The following is an 8,833-nucleotide window of genomic DNA, read 5'->3' on the forward strand; positions in this document are numbered from 1 at the left end:
TTTTTAAGGCTAAATAGCATATGCGGTTCCTTAACTTAATTTCAGTTAACGTTTTAGTCATTTATCTTTTTTTTCCTTTCCGATTTAGTTCTTTATTTTAATTTTAAGTGACAATTTGATCTTTTATGTTTTAAAATGTCAACAATGTTGTCATTTTTTTATATAAAAATTCAAAAAATTCCTCAAAATTTTCAAACAAAATCCATATAATTAATTATCATCTTCAATATAATGCAAATTTCATCAAATACATAACTCAAATAAACTCATATTTTCATCTCCAACAACATCAAATTCATCAAATAAAGAATGAAAATATGAGTTTATTTAAATATTTAAGTTATAAATTTGATGAAATTTGCATTATATTGAAGATGATAATTAATTTGATGGGTTTTGTTTGAAAATTTTGATTAACTTTTGTAAAATAAAATGATAACATTGTTGAAATTTTAAAACATAAAATATGAAATTGTCACTTAAAATTAAAATAAAGGACCAAATAAAAAAAAGATAAATGACTAAAACATCAACTGAAATTAAGTTAAGGAACTGCGATTGCTATTTAGTATATTTTTAAATATTAATTCCTAAAAATTTATCGATTTGTTTTATATTTAACATTTAACAAATTAAAATTGTTTCGTCAAAATTCATCATCAAATCTCTAACATAAAAATAATGAATTAGACTTTAAAAGTTTTTATTTAAAAATAAAGTATGTTATGGATTTCATTGTTTTAGTCTTGGTCTAATGTTGTGTTTGTGTTTTGTCAAAGATGTTTTACCTTATGCGGGTCAAAGAATGGGACATAAGGTTGGGATTGGCTTTATCTTGGCCTGCTTTTATATATTTGGCAAGAAAGAGTACTTAGGACTATAAAGATTAAACAACTTAATGAACCAAGCCCCACCCACCAAAAGACAAAAATGGTTTTCCACAAAGCATAATGTGGAAGGGCACAAGTTCCTCCATCTATCAACTTCAAAAGGAAACAAGCTTTATCCATTAAACTCTAGCTTCCCAAATGCCAAACCCAACCATGCCAACTTTTGGGATAAGGAAAATATCTACTTAGATTGTTTACCTGTTTTCATGACTAATGCTAACCTAGCAAATCATTCATGTAGATGACGAAAACGAATTCTTTTACGGTGATAAATGATTATATATTGGAGTGATGTCAACTATTGAAAAAAATTTGAAGGTTTAAATCTCAAAATTTTGTTTTATTTATCAATTATTTGATTTTTTTAATGGTCCAGATTTACAATCCTTTGTGAATTTAGATTTTTCTAACCATAGAAAATATAAATTTGTATATAAACACATTTATTCAAAAGAAAAAATTCACACTATGATTGTTAATGAGCTAATTGACAATAATCAGCTTCATGATAGGATTCTTAATCTCCAATAGCTTCAGTGTAATTTTTCTCCCTCAATGTTGCTATGTTTTAGAATGTTTAGTTCCAAAACATAGTGATGTTTGTTGTCAAAGATCAAAAGTATAATTAAAAAATATACACGGAAATCAGGATTATTTTAAATATTTTAAATGTTTTATTTTAATTTTAAATTTTAGATCATTAACGAAAAGAAAGTATAATTTTAATAATTAAAAATAGATAAAATAATTTTATTTTTATAAAATTTCAAAATTTTATTTTAGTCCTTACAAAAAGACTCTCAACTTTTAATTCTTAAATTTTATTTATTTATTTTAGTTCCTATTTTAAAAATCTTTTTCGTAAAAAAATATTTTTAATTTCAAAAAATACCCTACAAAATTAAAATATAGACTAGAAGTAAATACAAGTTTTTTAAAATATAAACTTAAAAGATCGTTATTTTGTGAAAGTTAAAAATATATTTAATTAAATAAATTTATTCTGATTTTATTATATTTAAAAAAAATAAAAAAATTTGTCACCAATTGGAAGCAATTGCTCAATAGCCGTCCCCGACGGAAATAATCACAATATATATGTGTGGACACCAAATTTATAAAATAATTAAACACGAGCTTTCATAATCATGGTTTTGAAAAAATATAGGTAGGATATGTATTAGCATGTCCTATTTAAAAAATAAATTTGTAAAGGATTTTAGTATTTGGCTACTTTTTAAAAATTTGTCTATTTATTTTTCAATATAAATTAATTATTATCACTTCTATTCATATATTTACATATTTATTTATGTTGAGTAAAAATATTTATACACGGTCCTTAAGTTCTAATTATACACTCTGAGTTATTAGTAGAATTTAACATTCTAGATATTTTTAGATATTTGTTACGTTATAATTAATTTATATATATATATATATATATATAAATTTATATATACTATTTTTTTAATAGAACATTTATGCATACCAAATCACTAGTCTCCTTAAAAATAAATTATTTGAAAAATGTTATACACTAAGCTCTTTATTCTTTTTTTAAAATTGATACAAAAGTATTTATAATTTTTTTATAAACAAATTTACGCGCAAGCCCTAAGACCAATTCAAATTAAAGCTTCGAATTATGGTCTTGATGCTCCATAAATTGTTCCAAGAGCCATCACCCAAAATAATTGTGTTATCATCATATTGTAAAATATGGAACTTTATTTGATTATGCACTTTATACCCGCTAATTCTCCTTGTGTTGCTGCCAATGTTGTCAAACCGACTAAACCTTATACTGCGATGAGGAATAAGAAAGGTGCAAGAGGATCACCTTGTCTTAAGCCTCTATCGTGTTTGAAATCCTCCATTGGACTCTTATTAACTAAAATCGACAAATTGCTAGAAATGATACATATTTTGATCTAGATAATTCATCTATGATCAAAATCATTGGGACATCATATACATATAGATCCAATTCTCACAATTGTAAGCTTTCTCGAAATCCACTTTGAGTAAAAAAAACATGGATCTCTTCTTTTTTTTTTTTTTTAGCTTGATCAATTATTTCATTTATCGCCAAAGTTTCATCTAAAATTTGTTATATATTTTAATCAACAAAGAAAGTTTGGTTAAATTTAACTCATAATGTGATAAAGATATATTTTTAGGGTACTCTCCATGCTCTAAAGATTATAGAGCATATAATTTTAAAACTTAAGTTCTAGAAGAAAGTATGCAAGTTATTTGTGATGAAATAAATTATGGTGATGATGAAGTGGAAGAACAATTTATAAATTTGAAAGATGAGAACGTTCGACCTTAAAAACTCCTCCAAAGAATAATTTAAAAATAATTAAATTTATTATGGTGACTCATGTAAAATAATACAAATTTCTATGAAATGGTGTAAATAAATTCTATAAATATTAGTAATAAGATGGAAGTTATTAACCGATGAATGTTTAAGTGTTCTATCTCTTCCATAAATTTTTCTACAAATTACCATAAAAATGAGTTTTGAAAAAGAACAAACATGAAAGAGATAGGTCGGATATCGATGTATTATTATCTCTACTTTTTATTATTACAAGTAAAAGAGGAATATATGTAATTTATTGTATTTTTATGTGATGATCATATATTTTATAAATATGATAGTTTTTCTTGAAGGTGAATTTTTATGTAAAAACTTAAACTTACATGTGATTGAAATAAATCAAAGATTTTCAAGAAAAATGACAATAACATGACAAAAAACTTTTTACATTGAGCAAACTCAATCAAAGAAGCACCGTAGGTCAATCTTGGATTGAGGCTAAGATGGAAATGAAGCATGGAACCTTGTTCAAAATCCAATGAATAAATAGTGTCATCCAATTACAATGATGCTAAATTAATGAACTTGAGAGAAGATATTACAAAATAATTGAAAAAGCTTTCATCATTGGACCTCAAGTTAAGATGGCTGTCAAAGAAGATATACTCAATATCAATTTCTATGATATTTACATCATGATAATTATGTATCTTATAATTGATTGAATATTTTTAAAATTAAAAATGCATATTAAAACTAATGTAAAATAAAGAATTAGTGACACATCATTAAAAATTATCAATCACAAATGTCATTTAGAACTATTTAACCAAGTCAACAGATTTTTAATAACTGTTGATGTTATGGACTAAACAAAATATGATTCTAAATTTACAATGACGAAATCTAACCAAAAATACTTACCAAAATCGAAAAAAAAAATATTTGCATAGAGGAACCATACATTTTAAAAAAAACTATTTATAATTAGGTACTACTAATTTTATTGCATTATAGTACGAGATCACCGCGGTAAATTTATCATTGTTTTGGAATTATTAAGGTTCTGACACTGTTGATTTTCCTGTTTTATTTTTTATTAAAATAAAATAAAATATTGAGACATTGAGAATTTCAGTTGTTCTTTTCAATTAGAAAATGACAAAAATCTTAAAGAAGCACGAGAAAGCTCATTCTTACTGTTTGAAAAGCTTTATTGTAGGGGACAGAACCAATATTACTCTGCTTACCGAATCTTCAGTTTCTCACTAGAGAACACAAACCAAGATTATAAATATTTACCTCCCCAAATCACGAAGTGTTATCTTACTGTAATCTTTCTTTGCATGCTTCAATAGTACTAATTAGCCACTTTATGTCATATAATAAAAAATTAATTGGGTGCATAAGCACAATGTCTCCATTCGCTGCAAATTAACTTTCTTAGCTACACTTCAAATTCAATGGAGATAAAATGTAGGCCTATGTTTAAAATCATGTGAATTCTACTATATGTAGCTTATGCTTTAACATGAAAAATGGCTGTGAAAATTATATTTTCCAAACACATTCTAGATAAAATTGTCATACTACTTTGCAGTAAGATGCTGTTAACATTACATTATGTGAATTATACTACTTTGAAGTAATATTATTTAATTTAGTAAAAATAAAAAAGTAATATTTTATAATTCAATTTATAGTAAGAATGAAAAATTCAGATGTACACCACATTCAATATGGTGTCAATTATATACTCTAATTAATTTTTTTATATAAAAAATTTACTTTATAGGGAGAAACACTGTGATGTAAAATCATAGAAAACTATCAATTAACCTTAACAAGAACTTTAAATTATGAAATTTATATATAGCACACTAATTAACCGAGGAATTTCATAATTGAATCAAAGTTATATTAAGTTTGACTAGAAGATTTAACTATTTGTGTCAAATCTATAGTGTTTTTACAAATTAATTGTTATATTAGTTTTTTTTACTAAATTATTATTTTGGTTAATTAAACATCATCACAATTATCCGATTTTTCACATTTAATACGCCTAACTTTTTAAGAATTTAGATTATTCAAAGTTAGTAGGCAAAAGGTTCTATGCTACTATTCAACTGATGAAAATATTTCAAATATATATTATAGAATAAATAATTGAGAGGATATAAAGTTGAGTTGATAGTTGGTTAATGAATTAAGAAGTAGAATAATAAGAATGTTATAAGTTGGATTTTGATGCTAACTAAAAATATAAAGATAAATAATTTTTTTTTCTCATGATAAAATATTTTCATGTTTTTAATTAAAAAGTAAGAGAACACGGATACTATCATATTCAGCAACAGCTATTTTTGTCCCAACGATGGAAGAAAAAACAAAATTGATGGGAAAAAATACTTCTAAGCTAATATATTGATATTGAACATAACCTTTGGAGAAGTCAATTGGATGGACTTGGAAGTTTGAATTAGGGGTCTATAAGCTTCTGTAGGTTCAAAAAAAAAAAAAATTGTAAATGTTGAGTTGGATTTGCCTTGAACCAAAAAAAAAATTGGAACACAAAAATAAGGATAAGACAAAGATAAAGTAAAAAAAGACTCAATTCGAATTACCTTTTTATTTATCTATTATGTTTTAAATTACTTTAAGGACAAATGAATATTTTTTGTTATTATTAATTCCCTTTCTTTAAAAAAAATTATCAATCAAATCGCTAACTTAGTAATTAGTGTTTGTAAAACAATGTTATAAATTACTATTTTTGAATGAATTAGCAAATGGCAACTATATGTGATTCTGTTAGTTTTATGTTAAATTTTTTAAATAAAAAAAAAAATTAAAGATTATTATTTGACATCTCGTCTTTAACTAATTCAATTTTATCTTTATTTCGTCTTGTCTTTATTAAACTCGCAATTTATCGAGCTCTCTAGTTAACCTGATCTAAGATTTAGACCAAAAGAACACGTCAAACAGGACCTAAACTATCATTTGTATACTCTTAGTTTGAATGGACTTGAAATCTATAGGAGGCAACAAAACACAAATACGCACCCCATTGACAAAACAGTTTACATGTTGAAAACAATGGCTCTATGTTTTTGTTAGTGGAGATAGAGAAGTGACAAATAAAAAAGATGAAAGTAAGGTGGGGGCCATGGCCTAAAGGGGAGAATTTTTGTCCAAAAATATATAACTTACATTATGTGTCCCACCAAATGCTACAACACATGCATGCTCTTAAGCACTTTACATAGAGGAATTATCAGATTTAGATCCACCAACCAAATCAACTTATTTTAAGTATACAAAGACAAACCAAAACACAACCCTTGGGTGCGACAATATGGTTTAAGAAAGACAAAAACATATAACAAATAATCCATTTTGTATGGTGAACATTGTTTTAATTTCTTTGTGGAAAAAGGTATATGAGAGAGGGACAGGTGATCCCTTCACGCCTCATTCCACACGTACCAATCAATATGTACCGTCTAATCGAATCGCTATACAAGTTGCAAGTTAGTTTTGTATAGTCACAAGTGTTTAACTACAAATACAAGGTTTTTTTTTTTCCTTTCTAATACTAATAAAAAAATTGATTTTATTTTTTTTATCTTTAAAAAGTGTTTATTTTGTGTGTTTAAATACTATGTATTTGATCTTTTTAAAAACTGTAGAGTATTGTCACTTTAGTTCTTAATTCAGTAAAAAAAAAATTAATTATTGAATCATCAAAATATTAGTTTAGTCATTGACGATATAACAATCAAAGACTATCTTATTAGTAAGTTATATCTTTTAAAAAAAATTATGATATTATGTTATATATTTTAGATACTATTTTTATAATTCGATGAGTACTAATTTAGATTTTAACTCAGTCAAGAACTAAAGTGATAATGCTATATACTTTTAAAAGCTAAAAATAATGGTTACCTATTGTATAAATTCTTAGATAGTATTTAGTTTTGTTGATACCACAAAAACTAATTCAAAACTAAATATTAATAAATGACAAGATATTAAATGATTGAATTATCATATCATATCATGCTAAACAAATCTCTATGAATTATATTATTATCGATGTAATTTATATCGATTTAAATGAATGAAATACTGTTTTTAGCAAAATAAAATTAAAAAATATAAATTATTTTATTAAAATTTAATAACTTTTATTTACACTATACTTAATATCATAAAAAAATTACAAAAGTTGAGTAAAAGTGATAGATGATCAAAAGTTATATAAAAAATTATCATATTCACATAGATTTGAGCGAAATTACATTTTTCAATAACTATTATGATGTTAAGTTTGAAATAGTGAGAGCATTTTGATTACAAACATAAATCAAGTAGTAGTGAAAGTAAAAAAAAGGGATCACACTTAAATTAAAATGTTAGGATTTGATTTCATCATACCATACTCTTATGTAATTCATTAACGACTTACATATGAATATTTTTTCTTCTCGATGTCATTGAAAACAATATTTCACTATATGTTAACTTGCATATTGTGCAGTAAAATTCAATATATTATTGAATATAAAATAATATGTAAATTAAAAGTAATGTTGTTTTTGTTTTAGAGTCGAATAAATTGAAATATTTGTGTGTTAAGAGGTAAATATATTTGAGTAACTATATATATGTTAGTTTTGCTTTATTTCAAAAGAAAAAGTAAAACTTGTAGAGACTAATTCAATTCATGCAATATATATTAAAATATGATAACATGTGCGTTGCATGGTAGAATTTAATATATTATTAAATATAAAATAATAATATGTAAATTAAAAGTAATGTTATTTTTGTTTTAGAGTAAAATATACTAAAACATTTATGTGTTAAGAGGTAATTATATTTTTGAATAACTATATATAGATTAATTTTGCTTTATTTCATAGAAAAAGATAAACCTTTGATGACTAATACAATTCATGCAATATATATTAAAACATAATACTATTATAAGATTTTTTAACTTGAGTGATGCAATCCTTATCCTTAACATTCTTTTCTACTTAGAATAGGTTTATTCAAGTTTTTTGTTTTCTTCGAAGTATTCGTTCCAATTATATATTTGTTAAATAGTTAAATATTTTGTTATCGTAAAAGTTGTATATTAAACTATTATATGTTTTTTCATTTTAAATGATTTATATTAGTTTGGAAATATTATATTTTTAAATTTTATGTACTTTTTGACATTTTCAATTTTTCAAATTAATCATGGAAATTATTTTATGTAAAAAGTTAGCTAACATCAGACTAATCATGTGTATAATTAAATAAGATAGTCTATTTCAATGAAAATGTAAATACAGATTCATAAAGATTCACAAAGAGGTTTATAGTCTTGATTACTAGTTGGATCTGAGTGTATACCAAAGATTTCATAAGATAAAGATTGCACTTACTAAATTTTAGTCAAGCAATAGTTAATGTCGTGTTGCTCAAAGTAAATGGAGATACAATATAACTATGTATACACCAACCTGAAAGGGAATTGCTCAACTTGACAGTATAAAATGAACAACTTCACACGTCCCTCAGAATTTTCTTTATATACTCAAAGAGTTTA

This window comes from Cicer arietinum, chromosome 3, assembly GCF_000331145.2.
Source record: "Cicer arietinum cultivar CDC Frontier isolate Library 1 chromosome 3, Cicar.CDCFrontier_v2.0, whole genome shotgun sequence".
NCBI classification, from domain to species: Eukaryota; Viridiplantae; Streptophyta; class Magnoliopsida; order Fabales; family Fabaceae; genus Cicer; species Cicer arietinum.